At 33.6% G+C, this 21,720-nt stretch overlaps 1 pseudogene; it reads left to right on the forward strand.

Moving 5' to 3' along the window:
- The first annotated feature begins 704 nt into the window (after positions 1–704).
- Positions 705–21,720, forward strand: part of LOC101674837 — a 144,477-nt pseudogene continuing 123,461 nt past the window's right edge.

Genomic DNA, 21,720 nt, shown 5'->3' on the forward strand with positions numbered 1-21,720 from the left:
TGCAGTGTGATCAGAATTTTTTTTCCCCCTAATACAGTATATTGGGATGGCCAGGAAGATCCTGTAACTGTTCAGTTACTTTAAGTTTCTTAAAAAAAAAAAAAAAATTGGTGCAGTTATTTCAGCACCCTCACATCCAATTTCAAGTTCTTTAGGCCCTTAGTCTCTGTTGACCCTTTGGATTGGAGACCTGTATTTGGTCTTATCTGGCACGTTTCTAGCTGCCCCTTTGATTTCATCAACCTTGCTCTGTAGTGAGAGCTTCCAGGGCAACAGATTAGAGACTGAGTCATTTAAGAAATGACTGGTGCCATCATGATCTGCCACCAGAACCACTCTCCGATGGTAGGTGTGAAATGCTGCCTCTTTCTCTGTTGCAATCACAGATAAAATTGATTCGCGGATACTACGGTTGTGTCTGTTTCTATCCTCCAGATAGTGCACGTGCAGCTGTTTTGCTTCCAAGTTTTCTTCACCAAAGCAGATATGTGCTGGCCAAATCTTTTCAAAGTGCCCTTCCATTTACAAATCCCAGGGGAGTGCACACAAGGCTCAAAAGTAGCATCATGAATCCTTGACAACCCAAAGGATAGAAGGGGAAGTTAACTGATCCCTGCCCTTTCCCTTTGCCCTGAAATCACTAGCAATTTTAACTAGCTTCTCACTGTAAGACCTTTTTGATTTAAAAAGCAAAAACAGGCGCAATGCTCTTAAGCTTCTCGAGTTTCCCTCCCAAAGGAACACAGGTGAGGTTAGTCTCTGCTTCTGAGACTCATCCCTGTTTTTACTGCAGGATTTCCCTTGACCTTCCTTTAGCTTGAAGTTGAACGTTCCCTTGCCTCCATGGGAGGAGAAGGGTCATAGTACTCCTCTGTTTGCTGAGAGGAATCTCTTCCAAGAACCTACCCAATTTATTTTTAGAGTCTTCCCCTACACAGACCATTCCAGGGATAGTTGTTACTCTGATTTTGTTGTTTGGGTAAGTCTTGCTCAGACTGCCTACCTTTTTGAAGGGTACAGCACTTACTACACATTTCTCCAGGTTTTCTAAAACTTAAAAATACGAAAAGGTATCTTCTGGGGTACCTGGGTGGCTCAGTCATTAAGCCTCTGCCTTCAGCTCAGGTCAGGATCACAGGGTCCTGGAACTGAATTTTGCATTGGTCTCCCTGCTCAGCAGGAAACCTGCTTCTCTCTCTCCTACTCCCCCTGCTTGTGTTCCTTTCTTGCTCTCTCTCTCTCTGTGTCAAATAAATAAAAAATCTTTTTAAAAAAGTCATAAAAAATATTTGTATACCAGTATCAATTTTATTTATGTTTGAAAGACAAGAACCAGCTCAGTTTAGAATTCCTCTGTATGGAGCTTTATAATGCTGTTTTAAAGTTGATTTAGCACTCTTCTTTTTCTATAAAAGCATCAATATGGGAGTTAAAATTTAGCTTTAACTAAAAATAAATGAATGACTCCTAAACATTCTTTGAGGTAAGGTTCTACAAAAGGCTCAGAAAATTTTATTTCATGTCCTTAATAAGAATCCATTAGGTACTTAAGATAAAAAGCTATTTTTATATCTATGAATCAATCTATTTCTGACAAATACATTTAACATGAATCTGGTGTTCACTCAGTTAAAGAGAAATATTTTCTTCATACAATGTGTTTGCTATTATTAGAATTTTTAAACTTTTGGATTGTAAAGTAATTTGGCTACCTTGTAGAAGAAGTCATTCATGCATCCTTGTGTATGATAAATGTGTAATCATAATGCCATATTACTATAATATCAAGTTATCAATAGCCCCATGGAAGGATAAAAAAATCCTCTATTCTGAATATTAACAATCACGATTTCCTAGGAAAATACTATTTAGAAGAAGTAAACATTTGTTTACATACATACTCTAGCCCACATTTATCTACTTGGTTTAAATGATGCTATAGAGGGGCGCCTGGGTGGCTCAGTGGGTTAAAGCCTCTGCCTTTGGCTCAGGTCATGATTCCAGGGTCCTGGGATCGAGCCCCGCATCGGGCTCTCTGCTCAGCGGGGAGCCTGCTTCCTTCTCTCTCTCTCTCTGCCTGCCTCTCTGCCTACTTGTGATTTCTCTCTGTCAAATAAATAAATAAATTTAAATAAATAAATAAATAAATAAATGATGCTATAGAGAATAATTTGTTTTAAAAACAGGTTGCGTCATATATGAGATTTTAACTCTAAACTTTCCATTTTGATGAGATCTGATGGATTGAAAATATAAGTTTTAAGAATTCAAAAGGAAATTGAACAATAATTTGGAGTCTTATAAAACACCAACTACTTAGTCCATGGGAAATTGTTGTGAAAAACATATTTAAATTAATCATATGAAACATTATATGTGAATGAAACTACAAAGGAAAAAGGATACCTGAGTTAAACTTTTTGACTATAATGTACTTTTTAATGTTGGTTTCATGATTCTAACACAAAGCACAAAATACGTTGTTGATATAGTTTATGGAATATGAGGAAATTTTCTTATTCATCCAAGTCTACCTTCCTTAATCAGTCATTTCGATACCTAGTTCCTTTAATCTGAGTTGATACACTACTGAATGATATCACTACTCACTATCACTGGACCATTAATTTATACAACAATTTGGTTTGTTTAATAATTGTGATTAAAACAAGTAGAATGAATGAGAAGTATGTTTCTTGAGAGATTCAGGCTACTCATTCAATAGGATAGCCTATTAAACTGAAAAAAATGAAAGTATATTGAATCCATTTTCCTTCAATACATTATTCTAAAAGTATATGATTCTTTAATACTAAGAAACTAATAATATTCTTCTCTGTTTTCTAGACTTTCAATTAGAAAAGCAAAATTAGAGGGCTATCTTTATGGTTCAATGGGTTAAGCCTCTGCCTTCAGCTGAGGTCATGATCCCAGGGTCCTGGGATGGAACCCTGCATCAGGCTTCATGCTCAATGGAGCATCCATCTCCCTCTGTCACCCCTGCTGCTTGTGCTCACTCTCTCTCTCTCTGCCAAATAAATAAATAGATAAGTAAATCTTAAAAAAGAAAAGAAAAGAAAAGAAAAACTGGTAACATACTAAAGCATAGTTTTTCATTATATATATTTTTAAACTAAAATTAAATCAATAAGAAACTTGTATTTTTTTTACAAAATACTATATAAATCTGTTATGATGTTTTCAATACTGGGTATACTAGATAGCTTTTTTGTTTACTTTGCATTTTGGCTTTAAAGATGATAAATATATGATAAAAAGATGTATATTATGAGCATTTGCTTTTTCCCTGAATATATCTATATATCATCTATATATAAACACTATAATTTAGAAATGTAAATATGCAGGTATGTGTACTTTACTCTGCATTTTGGCTTTAAAGATGATAAATATATGATAAAAAAGAGGTATATTATGAGCATTTGCTTTTTCCCAGAATATATCTATATAACATCTATATATAAATACTATAATTTAGAAATGTAAATATGCAGGTATGTGTACATATACATTACATATTATAAACCTATACATTAGAAATTTTATAATAGATGTATCTCAAATATTTGTAATAAAGTAGCTGAATTTTCTTGTTTCCTGTTTACAAATATTTACTTTTTCATGAACATTTTTATGTTATTAGATGATTGATTAAAGCTTATTGGACAACAATTTCTAGTAAGATATTCAATATGTTTAAATGTGAAAAGATAAGTTAGTTACTGCCTAGGATGAATTGGTGGGAAAATAATGTCATGAAGCAGTAGCAATCAGCAGTTTTATTCCAGAGAGGAGATTAAATTATATTTTATAAAACATACTTTATTTCCACTTTACTAAGCCTTTCTTTTGAATTTGGTTCATTTTCCTTTATATTTCTAATATTATTTCACCGTTCGACATTTGTATTAACTGGTAACTGTAGAAGTATGATTGAGCAAAACATATTGAAAGAGACATTTTCAGATAAATAGTTAAAATAAAGCTGATATTTTGTTCCTTCTCCAGCTTTAAAATATAATTACTTTTATTTGAATTTTAATTAAGAATATTAAGTTCATGCTTTTTTGAATTTTACTTTATACAGTAATATATCTGATAAGTAAAGTATACCAAAATATATGTCAAGAAATAGTTTAGTTCATTTTATTCAGGAAAGCCACAGAATTTCAATTTAAATATAACTAATCAAATCTTAATATAACTGTATCTTAATTTAATATCTTTAATCAAAATCCAATTGAAACTATACTTTGGAAGAATTTTTGTCATGAGTTCCTTTATATAAATATTTGAGACAGCACATCAATATTCCTAAATAACTTACTTCTTTAGGTTAGTAAACATAGATTGGATATAAAATTGAAATATGAACTTTCATTACAAAATAAAATTATAAAGCTATTTACTTAGAATTATTGACTAGCAATACATTAAGAATGCATTAGAGAGCATTTAGGAGAGTCATTTTTTAAATAATTGGATTTCAATTCATGAATGCCTATTATTTATGTATTTCAAAATATTATACATCATAAATAAACATGTCATTTAAAGTAATAAATTATTCATGCAGATTAAATGGTAACATTGGCAAAGTACTATACCACACTCCTAATAAAGTGAGGTAAATTAGTGAAACTAGACTCTTTGCTCTCCAGAAGTAGCCTCTCATGGCATATACCTATTTAAATACATTTCTATGGGATTCACTTTCTTTTATTATTGTTTTCTTTTTCTCATTAACATTTTATCCATTATAATTCATGTCTATCCTTTGTTCTCTTGTCTCAGCATATTATATCTCTGGAGATTAAAAAAATTAGATGCTTGTAATATTACTTAAAATCATTTTCACTCTTTTCATCAGACCAATTAGTCACTAAAAATTTGTCAAACCATTCTTACCAATTTTCCTACATACAGCAATTATTTATTGATATCTGTTAACATGAAGCTTGAAATACTTAAACAGAATGTAATTGTATTATTGCAATAATGATGTAACTAGGTATTTGAGTTAAGTGCCTTCATATTAAAATAAGTGTACATACAGACTGTTAAAGAGAAAATATTTGGAGCACCTGGGTGGCTCAGTTAATCGAGCGTCTGCCTTTGACTCAGGTCATGATCCGGGGACCTGGGATCAAGCCCAACATTGGGCTCCCTACCAGGAGGAGCCTGCTTCGCTCTCTCTCTCTGCCAGCTGTGCTCGCTTGCTCTCTCTCTCTCTCTCTGTCAAATAAATAAATAACATCTTCAAGAGAGAAAACGTTCGAGGACCTTAACATAGTACTCCACGTATCTCAAATATACCATGTAAATTTCTGTTTTGTAATTCTTTCTCATAAATGCAGTCTATTCTGAGAGTTTCCTGACACCACTCTGAGTCTCACTTTCACAACTTTGCTTATGATTTTCCTCTTTGATTAAACCTAGAATCTTTATCCCTGTATATGTAAATAGTATCCATCCATCTACATCCTCTACTTATACTTTCATTATAACAAATATTGTTATCCCAGAGGATGGAGGATTCCTGACTACAGCTCTCTTTCTGCAGCTCATTAGATTGGGAATGTGTCTAACGTACCAGAAACAATTTATTTCCTCTATCCACTTTCCAGATGTGATCTCTTCCTATCTTTATTAACATCTTGATCCATTAATTTTTCTTCTTACCTCTTGTATACTCAGTGTTTCTCTTTCTTTTTTTATACTATGTATCTTAAATCATTAATACAGTAAAACCAGTGACTCAAGATAACAATAGTAATAAGAACATTACATAAACTGAAAAAAATAAAAACTTAAAATGTGAAAACTTTTTTCATTGCATACCATAAAGTGTCTGTAAATCTTTTCACTGCCTGTATCTTTCTAGGCATTATGTAGTTACATTCTCTAAAAAAGTAAAATAAAATATGTTATCTTCCTTATTTCCTTACCCATCATATGTATATAACCCATTGCAGTCTGGTTCACTACTTCCAAACTAAATCTAAACTAATTGTCAAGTTAAAAATGACAACAACAACAAAGGAGAGTTTTCAAATATTTTTCTCATTGGAACTTGGATCACCATTTGACATTGCTTTAAATTCCATTCTTGAGACCCTTTCTTTCTATTGTATTAATGACGCACTACCTTCTCCTGTTTTCTTGTCTTCTTTCCTTTTTTTTTTTTTATGACTTGCTTTCTCTTCTTAAGAGCCTATTCTTCTTGCTCCTATATAGACTCCATAATCTTACAAAGCATACCATCAACATCCCAATCATTTAATCGTTTTACTCTAAATGTTTTTGGTGAGTGGTCTTTTCTAGATGTCAGTTTTCAATGGCCACTTATATGGATCTCTTTCTAATTTTTACTTGTCTGTTTGATTACCTTCTTAATTCTTAATTCTAGTCATATTTCATAATTAATAATTTTTCAAACCACTTTCAAATCTTTTGTAAAGTCTGAATCCACTAACATTCCTTCCAAACCTGTCCCCCTTAAGTATTCTTAATATGACCACCAGAAAGGTAGTCCTTAAAAATAGAAAACTATTACATATTTTCAGCTATAAATATTTTCTATGTCTCTCACATATGAAGGGTCGTAATTTCCTCTAGAAAATTCCCAGGTTTTCCACCACATTTCCTTTACTTAAATGTATGAAGTCATTATTTCCCATCTTTTACAATACCCTCTTAATTCCTTCCACTTTACTTAGTCTTAATTATTGTCTAAAGTAAATATACAAATCCTTCATATTCAGTGTTCTATAATATTTTCCAATGACTTTGCAATAAATCTGTTTTTCTTTACATAACATGCAAACCCTTTCCTGATCTGAATTATTTCTACCTTCCCACCCAATTTCTGATGCCTTCCATACTCACTCTTCATAATTGTTATAGAAATATTTGTAGGCTACTTGAGTGAATTTGCACATTCTTGAAATGTCCTTTCTTCCTTTTTTACCCTAACAAATACAACCACCCTTTCAAAATCAGTCCAAAAGGCAACCTCAAGGAGAAGTTTCCTCTGGCCTTTCAAGCAAAAGAGTCCTTTCTCTACACTCACAAAGCATCCTATTTGTCTCTATTAGAACAATTTCAAATTACATTTATCAAGCAGTGATTCTCATGTAGAAATTAAGCATTAGTGCAAACCGCAAATAACTCTTTGGGAACAGTTTTCAAATTTGAGCCTCTGAGCAAAACACACACACATACATACACATACTCATATGCACACTTGCACACACAAATACAATTTACCATTAAGCTGTCCTGATGCTCACTTACCAAAATGCTCTATATGGTTTACTTGTCTGGGCTCTAATGATCTGAAGTGATAGAGTGGGATTATAATTATCTTTTTCTATGAGCACCTAGCAGTTACTGAAATATAAAGTTTTATCATTAGTTGAAAAATGGATGAATGTATGCATTTCTGGTATTCACACAAGTATTATTTTGAATGACTGAAATTCTGATGAATAAATAATTGATAAATGAATGAATAAATACATTAATAAATAAATGAGTAAGGAAAAAATCAATGAAAGAATTTACTTTGATTTCTCTTTATCTGATATCTTGTAGTGCTTATTGTCTGTCATTTATTACTGACTAATCAGTGTATGCTTATTTAAGTAGGGTAAATCTATCTACCTAATTACATTATATTCTTAATGAAGACTCAAATACTGCCTTATATGATATTTCCATAGTACTTGCAAAAATACTGTGCACATTAACACTTATTGAAAAGCTACTATAAAACCAAATATCTTGTAGATTAATTTTACTTATTTTATGAACATTTACAAGTAATTTTGTTATAAATGAGTCTGAAAAAAAAATGTACTTCCCTGGCTGGGGGAAATTGCCATCACAGCAAAACATAATAAATAAGAACCAGAAGAGAGACAAAGTATAATTGTTTCTTACTATAAAGTTGACCATCTGTTTCCACTTGCTGGGTTCTATACTTTTACTTAATTTCTTCAGCAAGGTGGAAAACACCAGTATCATTTGTTAAATCAGTCAAATAATCTTAATATGTCCTCAATGTATTTGATGCATCATACATGGATGATACTTTAAATAGCACAAGAAAGTTAATCAGATGTCTCAGATTTATAAATGGGGAAATTAGGAAGATAATGAACTGATAAATCTGTAATAGACCTCTTATAAAGACCAAGACGTTTTGATTCTCTTCATTAAGACTTGTATCTCCTTAAAAAAAAAAAAAAAAGCTATTTCTTAAAGTGAAATCCTCTGGAATTTGATGTGACCTATCTCCCAAATAAGAATTTCAAATGCCAATTAAATGGTTATAAAGTAAAAGTTATAGAAAAAGATAAGGTAATTTTTCCTTATTAGATACTTTGCAAAAAAAAAAAAATGTTATTATTACCAGTTGTATATTTTCCAAGGCTACATGGACTAAAATCATTAAAAGTTTCATGAAACACTACATTTGCTAAAACCATAGTATAAATATACAAAATTAAGTAACTTTTTTATATTAAAATAAATTTTAAAATTCCAGCCTTATTCCACATGTCATACTAAGGTAATTTCAATTATTCACTTTTAATTCTGTTAAAATAAGCTCATTTTGGGGGGGGTAGAGTCAAGATGGTGGAGAAGTAGCAGGCTGAGTCCACATTAGGGAGCAGGAGATCACCTAGATAGCTTATCTAAACATTGCAAACACCTATGAACCCAATGGGAAATTGAAGAAACGAGCAACAATACCAGAAATGGAAAATTGACCACTTTCTGAAAGGTAGGACCTGCGGAGAAGTGAGTCTGAAGCGAGGGGAAGATAGACCTTGGGGAGAGGGGCTGACTCCCAGCAAGCAGCAGAGCAACGGAGCACATCAGGACTTTAAAAAGTCTGTTCCACTGAGGACATCATTGCAGAGGCTAAACCGGGGTGAAGCCCACGCGGGGTCAGCATAACCCCAGGTCCCACAGGGTCACAGAAAAACCGGGGGAGTCTGAATGTCTCAGAGCTCTCAGGTATTAGAGCAGGGAAGCAGTGAAAAATATGAGGAGGGAGCTCTCAGCTAGGGGTTACCTTGAACTGGTCGCAGGCTGCATGAGCTTGGAGAGTGGCCAGAGGCCAGGGAGAAGGAAGAGACCCAACGCTTTTCTTCAGGCATGACCAGAGGCCAGTGAAATGGGAACAATTGGGTGCTTTTCTCTGAGAGCACACTGAGGAGTCGGCCCGAACACTTGGCTTCTCAGGCCAGAGACTGGGAGGCCGCCATTAGCATTTCTGGCCTCTGGAATTCTATGGAAAGCATTCAGGGAACAAAAGCTCCCGAAAGTGATACCAAGCAGATTACTCAGCTGGGCTCCTGATAAGGGTGGAGCAATTCTGCCTCTGGCAAAGACACTTGAGAATCACTACAACAGGCCCCTCCCCCAGAAGATCAACAAGAAACCCAGCCAAGACCAGATTCACTTACCAAGGAGAACAGCAGAATTCCAGAGGAAGAGAAAGCAAGGCAAGGAATTCATGGATTCCCCCAATGATTCTTTAGTCTTTCACTTAATTTTTTTTCTTTTTACTTTTGCTATTTTTTTTAAACTTTTACCCTTTCCTCTTTTAACTTTTTTCTTTTTTAACTAGTTTATCTTAACAATACCTTACCCCCCAAAATTAATAAATAAATAAATAATAATAATCATCTTTTTTTGAAACTTCATTATTATAGTCATATTTTATCCTCCGTTGTATCTAACTATATTTTTTGTATATATATATTTTTTCTTTTTTAAATATTTTTTCTTATACATTTTCTTATTTTTTATTTTTCTTGTTTATCCCCTTTCTCCCTCCCACGATTTGGGGTCCCTTATGAGTAGGTTAAAGCACATTTCCCTGGGGTCTTTGCCACCCTTTTAACATTTTATTTGCTCCTTTATATATTCTTATCTGGACAAAATGACAAGGCGGAAAACTCACCACAAAAAGAAGAACAAGAAACAGTACCGAAGGCTAGGGACCTAATCAATACGGGCATCGGTAATATGACAGATCTAGAGTTCAGAATAATGATTCTCAAGGTTTTAGCCAGGCTTGAAAAAGGCAGGGAAGATATTAGAGAAACCCACTCTGGAGAGAGCAAAGTCCTTTCTGGAGAAATAAAAGAACTAAAATCCAACCAAATCGAAATAAAAAAAGCTATTAGAGGTGCAATAAAAAATGGAAGCTCTTACTGCTCAGATAAATGAGGCAGAAGAAAGAATTAGTGACATAGAAGACCAAATGACAGAGAATAAAGAAGCTGAGGAGAGACAAACAAATACTGGACCATGAGTAGAGAATTCCAGAGATAAGTGACACCGTAAGATGACACAACATTAGAATAATTAGGATACCAGAAAGGGGAGAAAGAGAGAGAGGAGCAGAAGGTTTATTGGAGAGAATTCCCCTAATATGGTAAAGGGAGCAAACATCAAAACCCAGGAGATGCAAAGAACACCCCTCAAAATCAATAAAAATAGGTCCACACCCTGTCACCTGATAGTAAAATTTACAAGTCTTAGCGACAAAGAGAAAATCATGAAATCAGCCTGAAAAAAGAAGTCTGTAACATAGAAGGGTAAAAACATTAGATTGGCAGCAGACTTACCACAGAGACCTCGCAGGCCAGAAAGAACTGGTATTATATATTCAGAGTACTAAATGAGAAAAACATGCAGCCAAGAATACTATATCCAGCTAGGGTATCACTGAAAATAGAAGGAGAGATAAAAAGCTTCCAGGACAAACAAAAACTGAAAGAATTTGCAAACAACAAACCAGATCTACAGGAAATATTGAAAGGGGTCCTCAAAGCAAAGAGGGATGCTAAAAGTAGTAGATCAAAAAGGAACAGAGACAATATACAGTAACAGTCACCTTACAGGCAATACAATGGCACTAAATTCATATCTCTCAATAGTTACCCAAATGTTAATGGGCTAAATGCCCCAATCAAAAGACACAGGGTATCAGATTGGATAAAAAAACAAAACCCACCAATATGCTGCCTACAAGAAACTAATTTTATACCTGAAGACACCCCCAGATTTAAAGTGAGAGGGTGGAAAACAATGTACCATGCTAATTGACATCAGAAGAAGGCTAGGGTGGCAATCCTTATATACGATCAATTAGATTTAAGGCCAAAGACTATAAAAGAAATGAGGAAGGACACTATATCATAATCAAAGGGTCTGTCCAACAACAAGACCTAATAATTTTAAATATCTATGCCCCTAACATGGGAGCAGCCAACTATATAACCCAATTACTAACAAAATCAAAGAAACACATTGACAATAATGCAATAATAGTAGGGGACTTTAACACTCCCCTCACTGAAATGGACAGATCATCCAAGCAAAAGATCAACAGGGAAAAAAAGGCCTTAAATGAAACACTGGACCAGATGGACATCACAGATATATTCAGAACATTCCATCCCAAAGCACCAAAATACACACTCTTCTCTAGTGCACATGGAACATTGTCCAGAGTAGACCACATCCTGGGTCATAAAGAAGATCTCAATTGGTATCAAAAGATTAGGATCATTCCCTGCATATTTTCAGACCAAAATGCTCTGAAACTAGAACTCAATCACCAGAGGGAATTTGGAAAGAACCCAAATACATGGAGACTAAACACCATATTTCTAAAAAATGAATGGGTCAACCAAAATTAAAGAAGAATTGAAAAAAAAATTCATGGAAACAAAAGATAATGAAAACACAATGGTTCAAAATCTGTAGGACACAACAATGCAGTCCTGAGAGGAAAATATATAGTGGTATAAGTCTTTCTTAAGAAACAAGAAAGGTCTCAAATACACAACCCAACCCTACAACTAAAGGAGTTGGAGAAAGAACAACAAAGAGAGCCTAAACCCAGCAGGAGAAGATAATTCATAAATATTAGAGCAGAAATCAATGAAATAGAAAAAAAAAGAACAAATCAACGAAACTTGGAGCTAGTTCTTTGAAAGAATTAATAAGATTGATAAACCTCTGGCCAGACTTATCAAAAAGAAAAGAGAAAGGACCCAAATAAATAAAATCATGAATGAAAGAGGAGAGATCACACAATTATAAGAACATACTATGAGCAACTCTACGCCAACAAATTTGACAATCTGGAAGAAATGGGTACATTTCTAGAAACATATAAACTACCAAAACTGAACCAGGAAGAAATAGAAAGCCTGAACAGACCCATAACCAGTAAGGAGATTGAAACAGTCATCAAAAATCTCCAAACAAACAAGCCCAGGGCCAGACAGCTTCCCAGGGGAATTCTACCAAACATTTAAAGAAGAATTAATTCCTATTCTCCTGAAACTGTTCAAAAAAAAATAGAAATGTAAGGAAAACTTCCAAACTCATTTTATGAGGCCAGCATCACTTTGATCCCAAAACCAGACAAGGATCCCACCAAAAAAGAGAATTACAGACCAATATCCTTGATGAAAACAGATGCGAAATTTTTCACCAAAATACTAGCCAATAGGATCCAACAGTACATTAAAAGGACTATTCACCAAAACCAAGTGGGATTGATTCCAGGGCTGCAAGGTTGGTTCAACATCTGCAAATCAATCAATGTGATACAATACATTAATAAAAGAAAGAACAAGAACTATATGATTCTCTCAACAGTTGCTGAAAAAGCATTTGACAAAGTACAGCATCCTTTCCGATTAAAACCCTTCAAAGTGTAGGGATAGAGGGCACATACCTCAATATTATCAAAGCCATCTATGAAAAACCCACTGCAAATATCATTCTCATGGAGAAAAACTGAAAGCTTTTCTGCTAAGGTCAGGAACACAGCAGGGATGTCCATTATCACCACTGCAATTCAACATAGTACTAGAAGTCCTAGCCTCAGCAATCAGACAACAAAAAGAAATTAAAGACATCTAAATCGGCAAAGAAGAAGTCAAATTATCACTTTTTGCAGATGATATGATACTATATGTGGAAAACCCAAAACACTCCACTCCAAAACTGCTAGAACTTGTACAGGAATTCAGTAAAGTGTCAGGATATAAAGTCATTGCACAGAAATCAGTCACATTTCTTTGCACCAACAACAAGACAGAAGAAAGAGAAATTAAGAAGTCAATCCCATTTACACCTGCACCCAAAACCATAAGATACCTAGGAATAAACCTGACCAAATAGGCAAAGAATCTATACTCAGAAAACTATAAAGTACTCATGAAAGAAATTAAGGAAGACACAAGGAAATGGAAAAATGTTCCATGCTCCTGGATTGGAACAAAAAATATTTTGAAAATGTCTATTCTAACTAAAGCAAGCTATACATTTAATGCAATCCCTACCAAAATCTCATCCATTTGTTTCAAAGAAATGGAACAAATAATCCTAAAATTTATATGGAACTGGAAAAGACCTCGAATAGCCAAAGGAATATTGAAAAAGAAAGCCAAAGTTGGTGGTATCACAATTCCAGACTTCAAGCTCTATTACAAAGCTGTCATCATCAAGACAGTATGGTACTGGCACAAAAACAGACACATAGATCAATGGAACAGAATAGAGAGCCCAGAAATAGACCCTCAATGCTATGGTCAACTAATCTTCAACAAAGCAGGAAAGAATGTCCAATGGAAAAAAGACAGCCTCTTCAACAAATGGTGCTGGGAAAATTGGACAGCCACGTGCAGAAAAATGAAGTTAGACCATTTTCTTACACCACACACAAAAATAGACTCAAAATGGATGAAGGACCTCAATGTGAGAAAGGAATCCATCAAAATCCTTGAGGAGAACACAGGCAGCAACCTCTTTGACCTCAGCCGCCACAACTTCTTCCTGGGAACATCACCAAAGGCAAGGGAAGCAAGGGCAAAAATGAACTATTGGGATTTCATCAAGATCAAAAGCTTTTGCACAGCAAAGGAAACAGTTAACAAAACTAAAAGACAACTGAGAGAATGGGAGAAGATACTTGCAAACGACATATCAGATAAAGGGCTAGTATCCAAAATCTATAAAGAGCTTAGCAAACTCAACACCCAAAGAACAAATAATCCAATCAAGAAATGGGCAGAGGACATGAACAGACATTTCTGCAAAGAAGACATCCAGATGGCCCCAGACACATGAAAAAGTGCTCCACATCATTCGGCATCAGGGAAATACAAATCAAAACCACAATGAGATACCACCTCACACCAGTCAGAATGGCTAAAATTAACAAGTCAGGAAATGACAGATGCTGGTGAGGATGTGGAAAAAGGGAACCCTCCTACACTGCTGGTGGGAATGCAAGCTGGTGCAGCCTTTGGAAAACAGTGTGGAGTTTACTCAAATAACTGAAAATAGAACTACCCTATAACCCAGTGATTACACTGCTGGATATATATCCTAAAGATACAAATGTGGTGCTCTGAAGGGGCACGTGCACCCTAATGTTTATGACAGGAATGTCCACAATAGCCAAACTATGGAAAGAACATAGATGTCCATCAACAGATGAATAGATAAAGAAGAGGTGGTATATATATACACAATGGAATACTATGCAGACATCAAAATAAATGAAATCTTGCCATTTGTGACAATGTGGATGGATCTAGAGGGTTTTATGCTTAGTGAATTAACTCATTAGGAGAAAGACAACTATCATATGATCTCCCTGATATGAGGAAGTGGAGATGCAACATGGGGGGTGTGGGGGTGTAGGAAAAGAAAAAATGAAAGAAGATGGGATCGGGAGGGAAAGAAACCATAAAAGACTCAATCTTAAAAAACAGACTGAGGGTTGCTGGGGGGAGTCTGGACAGGATAGGGTGGTGTGGATATGGACATTGAGGAGGGTATGTGCTATGATGAGTACTGTGAAATGTGTAAACCTGGCGAGTCAGAGACATGTACCCCTGGGGATAAAAACACATTATATGTTTATTTAAAAATTTAAAAATTAAAATTAAAACACACACACACACACACACACCAGCTCATTTTCAGTATTGTTGTATTGATATATTGACATTACATAGATAAAAGCATAAGAAGCATAGTTTTTATTTAGGTGTTTTTTATTTCATCAACAGGGTATATCTAAAAGATGATTTAGAATAAGCAAGATTATAAGTAGCCAAAAAATTAATTTTTAAAATAATCAAATTTGTGTTCTAGAATTTCAGAAAATATATTTCAAAAGTATCCACTAGTATTGATTGAAAGATATTCCCGAGTATTTTTTAAGGGAAAAGGAGAATGCATTGGAGAAATGAATGAAATTTAGTGAAAAAAAGAAAAAAGTAAAGACATGTTATAAAAACAATAATGGGGTTACACAGATAGACTACAAATTAAATCAATATTTGCAAAGAAAGAGAGCCTGGAAAATTTTACAGTCATACATGAATATTAGCAAACTATAAATCTGGCACAACAAAGTCTAAAAATGTTTAATGGTTTAAATCAGTGGAAAATTGATGAAAAGAACAAAAATTATTTCTTATTTTGTTCTAACCAAAAACATGAAGGGTAACAGATTGAATTGTTCCTTAGAAAAATGTTAAAATACTAACTGATTTAGTAATTATAGATACTCCCACTATTTATATATGTGTTCTACAAAAAAGGGACAAGGTAGGTAACCTTGTTTGAGTAAATTTTTTAGTAATTTCTCTGGAGATTACAAAGTATCTTTTTATTTTAAAATTGTCCGGTTTGGGTTAACTTTGGCTTAATTTCAATGGTATACACAAATTGCTTCATTTTTACTCATCTTCTCCTTTGTACTATTATACCATACAAATTACAAATTTATGTAGAAGTCCATCAAGACAATATTTCCTTACACTGTTACCTTTTTTAATTAAATAGGAGAAGAATTACATTACACTTATTCTGTATTTCATCTTGTATATGTAATTAAACTTACTGGTATAATCTTTTCATCCTGAAAACCTCACTTACTATTTCTTGTAGGTCTGCTTATATAGTGACAAATACTCTATCTCTGTTCTGTTGGCCTGAATTTTTCCTTCATTGTTAAGGGATGATTTTACTGGATATAGAATTCTTGGTTGTACATCTTTTCTCCCATATTTTGAATATGACATCCTATTGCCTCTGGCTTCCATAATTTCTTATGAAAAATTATCTGTTACTCTTGTTTAAAATCCTTTGTACATTATGAGTCATGTTTCTCCTGCTTCTTTCAGGATCTTCTGAAGTTACCAGTCAAATTGAATTAAGGTCTACCCTAATAGTCTAATTTTATCTGAATTAACTTTTTAATGACCTCATCTCTAATACAATCACAATCTGAAGCACTGGGGTTTAAAGCTTTAAGATAGTAATTTGGTGGGGGGCAGAATTCACTACATCACATTTACTAAGTATATGTACAAAGAAAATTAGACTTTTACAACTAAGATTTTTTATTCAAAAACTATTTTAGATCATTACAAAAACTAGCTTAGATTATTTTTGCTACTAATGACAATTAAAGAGATAACATACAAGTTTAAAAGATTATTTAAAATATTATCAAATTTGACAAGACAGTGAGGAAATATCAGACCAGCATCAAGATAAGAACTCTCATGATATAAGACCCATTTTTAATTTCCAAGAAAATTTGCTTTCCTAGAAGTACTATTTATAGCACTGAGTTGTTCTTTTGAAGTCTTCTCTGAACATCAAAACAATGATCTTAAAGATAAGGCATAGGGCCTGACAAAGACTGGAAGTGTAACAAACCCAAAGAAGAGTCATATATTGGAAGAGAGCCAGATCTTCTGTAAATGTTTAGCTTATTTTCATATTTTATTGATTGTTCAATAAAAGTAAAACTTTGAAACATTTTAAGAAGCTTGCACACCAGTATCACTGTAAGAAACCTGACAGAAAGAAACGGCATCCCTCCAAAAAATCCTTACAGCAAGTTAAGTTCATCTTAGTTAAAAATAATTCCCTTAAAATATTTTAATATTTCAAATATTAAATATTTAAATGGTCTGAACACAGAAAAATAATTAGTGCACAACACAAACCTATAAGTGACTAAAATGAAATAAAAGACAATTGAAGTAGATCCAAAGATACATAGTTTTTAAAATATTTTGTATACGTCCAATGGTACTTACTAAATTTAAAATGCAAAATGATTAAGATATTTCTCAAAGAACTAACCTTTTCCAAATTCAATTATAGCAGATTAACACCCCTCTACACACGAGTAGTTCTAGAACTGAATTGAGAACACAAAACTTTGAAATTCAAAGATGAGTTTTAAAAGTAGTTAAACACAGATGAAAAGAATTAAGAAACTAAAATATAGTGCAGATGACATTCTGAAAAGTAAAGTATAAGACACAAAAAAGGAAATATAGATGGAGTGTAGAATTAGAGGTTATAGCACCACATCTAAAGTAAATTTAAATGAAGGCATAAAGAATGGAGAAAAAGTGGTAATAGTAAAGACATGATAAAAACTTCCCACAAAGTGGGTTTACAGGGAACATACCTCAAAATAATGAAGGTAATATTAAAAAAAAAAAAAAAAGCAAAAGCAAAACAAAACACAGCCAACATCATACTCAGTGGGGAAAACCTGAGAGATTTTCCCCCAACATCAGGAGCAGGGATGTCCACTCTCACCACCTTTATTCAACATAGTACTAGAAGTCCTGGCCAAAGCCATTGTTTCCTTGTTGATTTTCTGTTTGGATGTTCTATTCATTGATGTAAGCAGGGTGTTAAAGTCCCCTACAATTATTATATTACTATCAATTACTTCCTTTATGCTTGTTATTATCTGCTTTATGTATTTGGTTAGCCCCATATTAGATGCATGTATTTATAATTGTTATATCTTCTTGTTGTATTGTTTCCTTTATGATTATGTTGTGTCCTTCTTTGCCTCTTGCTACAGTCTGTTTTAAAGTCTATTTTGTCCAATATAGGTCTTGTTACCCTGGCTTTTCTTTCACTTCTGTTTGCATCATAAATGCTTTTCCATTCCTTCCTTTTCAATCGGCATGTGTCTTTAGATCTGAAATGTGCCTCTTGTAGGCATCACATAGATGGATTTTGCTTTTTTGTTTTTGTTTTTGTTTTTGCTTTTTTTAAAGAGTATTTATTTATTTGAGAAAGAGAGAGAGAGATAGTGATACCACAAACAGTGGGGAGAGGGAGAAGTGCTCCCTCTGCAGGGAGCCTGACATGGGGCTTGATCCCAGTACCCTGGGATCAGGACCTAAGCCAGAGCCTTAATGACTGAGTCATCCAAGCACCCCTGGATCTTGCTTATTTAACCATGCCATCACTTGAAATATTTAGTCCATTTACAGTCAAAGTAATTATTGATAGGTATGTACTTTTTTTTCCCTGTGATGGTTAAAGTGAACAAGATTCATGAAGCTGTTATATGTCTTAAAAAAAATTATTTACTTATTTTAGAGAAAGAGAGTGAGTGAGTGGGGGGGGGGAAGAGGCAGAGGGAGAAAGAGAATCTCAAGCAAACACACCACTGAACACAGAGACTGAAGGGAGACTTGATCTCACAATGCTTAGATCATGACCTGAGCAGAAACCAAGATTTAGATCCTTAACAGACTGAGCCCCAGGTGTACCTAAATACAAAGTTTCTGGGAGCACCTGGGTGGCTCAGTCCTTAAGTGTCTACCTTAGCCTCAGGTCATGATCCCAGCATTTTGTGATCAAGCTGCATATCTGGCTCCCAGCTCAGTGGGGAGCCTGTTTCTCCCTCTTCAACTCCCTTGTGCTTGTGTATCCTCTCTCACTATCTTTTTCTGCATAAATAAAGGAGGAAAGAAAAGAAAGAAAGAAAGAAAGAAAACTTGCTTCTAAAAATAAAAATAAGCTTCTGCATGGCAAATGAAACAATCAAAAAAAAAAAAAAAAAAGAAAAAGCAACATGTAGAATGGGAGTAATAATTTACAAACCATATATCTATCTGATAAGGGATTAATATCCAAACTATATAATGAACCCCTAAAACTCAAAAGCCAAGAAACAAATAAACCTTTCTTAAAAATGAGCAAATTGAGTGAATAGACATTTTTTCAAAGTTAAGATATACAACAGCTACATGAAAAGCTGCTCAACTTAACTGTCACAGAAAATATAAAATGTTAGCACATCTATTTGGGATATTGTGGCTTCAAGAGAGAAGCACACTTAGGCTCGTAGAGAAAGATACATAATCTATCTTTGTCTATATATTTTTATATAAATATAACTCATCTATCATTGTCTAATTATTTAAAGTCCCTGTAACATTCAACCTTCTTTGAACCATGGTTCTTACAAAGTATAGATCAACCACAGTTCATAGTGTTCTCTTGATATAATTTCTTAAAATCATTTTCAATGACTTCAGTATTTATCTTAATCATTTTTAAACTAGTAACCATTAGTCTCATTGCTCTCAATCTCCATTCTGTATTGGCCTCTCAATATTGTTATTTCATACTAAACCATATTATATGAAGGCATTTTTCCATTTTGGCCAAACAAGAAATCAGTACGGTGGAATGGTACTACTAAATTTGGACCCTATAGTTCTTATATAAAAAAAATAAAAATAAAAATAACTGCTGAATCTCTTCAGATTCCTAATTTCCAAAATCAATGAAATTGTACTTTAAATACTCCATCTATTATACCCTTAACACATTGTATACTATCATTTAGTTAAATATATCCATCCCTACAAAGCATTCACCTCCTCTTGATTAGAAAATAAGTCTTAATTATCATGTATCCTTAGTACTTGAAACACTGACATGTAGCAAATGCTATGTTAATAAGTATTTTTATATTGTTAGATTTCTTCATTCTCTGCACATATCATGTATATCTTGGCTGCTCACCAGGTGCTGCTTTCAAATAGGTTTTTTGTTTTTTTTTTTTAGGCTCTTTTTAAAGACATCTGACTGAAGTGTTTATAGAAGTTTCCATATTCAAGGGAAATATTATTTTGTACTGAATCCAGCTATGAAATTTATGAGATTTTTTTTTTTGCACCAACATCTGTGGGTGTCAGAACATTGACCTTTTAGTATGTGGTGGTTCTTGTTTATTATTAAAACCTAAAATTAAATTATCAGCTAAAAGTAAATTCAGTTTTGGATGAATCAACAACTTAATGAAATATTAAAATGTCATAATACATCAAGATATTTTTTCCATGTGCAATATTATGTACTTGAGAAACCACAATTTGTTTTCTGCATGTAGGCAAGGAATTTATTTGGTTTTAATTGTCCATTGCCATACAAACTTTATATCACATACCCAATTACCTCAGTTTCCAAATGGGGTTAAAACTGAATACTAATAATGAAATGTGAATTTAACAGAATGGTAAACTAATTTTTACTTCTCTCCTTTTTGCTTTTCTTTTTTTTTTTAATATTTTATTTATTTATTTGACAGACAGAGATCACAAGTAGGCAGAGAGGCAGGCAGAGAGAGCGAGGAGGAGGAAGGCTCCCTGCTGAGCAGAGAGCCCGACATGGGGCTCGATCCCAGGACCCTGAGATCATGACCTGAGCTGAAGGCAGAGGCTTTAACCCACCGAGCCACCCAGGCGCCCCTGTGCTTTTCTTAATTACATAAGTATATACATACATGGAGGGAATCAAATATTTCAGATGTAGCAGTCTTCGATTTCTGACCAAGGAATCTTTAGAGAACATTATTGGGTTTCCCGGTTGTTGTACATTGCAGTAGTAATGCCATTTTTCATAAGTTATGAATGAATCAAAAGGAAAAGAAAAAAAGGAGAAAACTGAGGGAATTTGAATTCTATATTAAACAGTAATAATCATTACAGAAAATTCTAAAATAAGTTCATTGACATTGCATAATATTTATGAAATAATTTTTAAATAGGATGAGAAAACTATTTGTCTAAACAAGGAGTTTTTATATATACCCTAAACAATGGACTATCGATATTTAATTGTATTTAAGTTCTATTAATATACTTAGAACATATTCCTTTTTTTCTAAATCCATAGAAAAGATTTAACAAATATGGAGAAGGAATACTATTTTTTCTTGTCATATCAATTTATCCCCTTAAATAATTTTATGATATATATATTGTATTAAAGTGATATATCACATGGAACCTACCATAGATGTCATTTTAAGTTTATTGAATAAGAAATTTTACTTAAAAGAAATAGAAGATAGTATAAAATGTGACAACAACCCTAAAATTGTTGTATATATCCTGAGTTCTTGTTATATCTAAACCAGGCCAAGTTATAGAATAGTTGAAGACATTAAAATCTTTCTGGAACTTCCTCCACTTTGTCATTTAACATTCTGTGAGAAGATACATATTAAGCCATACTGTTTCTATGTTTCAATTGAGTATCAGTTTCAAATAACTTGGTGCTCCTGGGAATCTGAACAAGCCCTTATCCTATGAAACCATGAATTCCCTGAATCCTCCTAATTTTGTTTTACAACCTTGGGTTTAAAACCCTTCCAATTTAAATCCATTTATCAACTTGCTAAATTCTACATTCAGAAACCCTACTAAGGGCATATTATTTTTCTTCACTTGTGAAATATAATTATATATTTTTACCATTGGAGATCATAAAAAATAATCACTCAGATCCAGTAACCAT

The sequence above is a fragment of the Mustela putorius genome, unplaced genomic scaffold (assembly GCF_011764305.1).
Source record: "Mustela putorius furo isolate JIRA1106 unplaced genomic scaffold, ASM1176430v1.1 tig00000407_pilon_pilon_pilon, whole genome shotgun sequence".
Taxonomy (NCBI): Eukaryota; Metazoa; Chordata; class Mammalia; order Carnivora; family Mustelidae; genus Mustela; species Mustela putorius.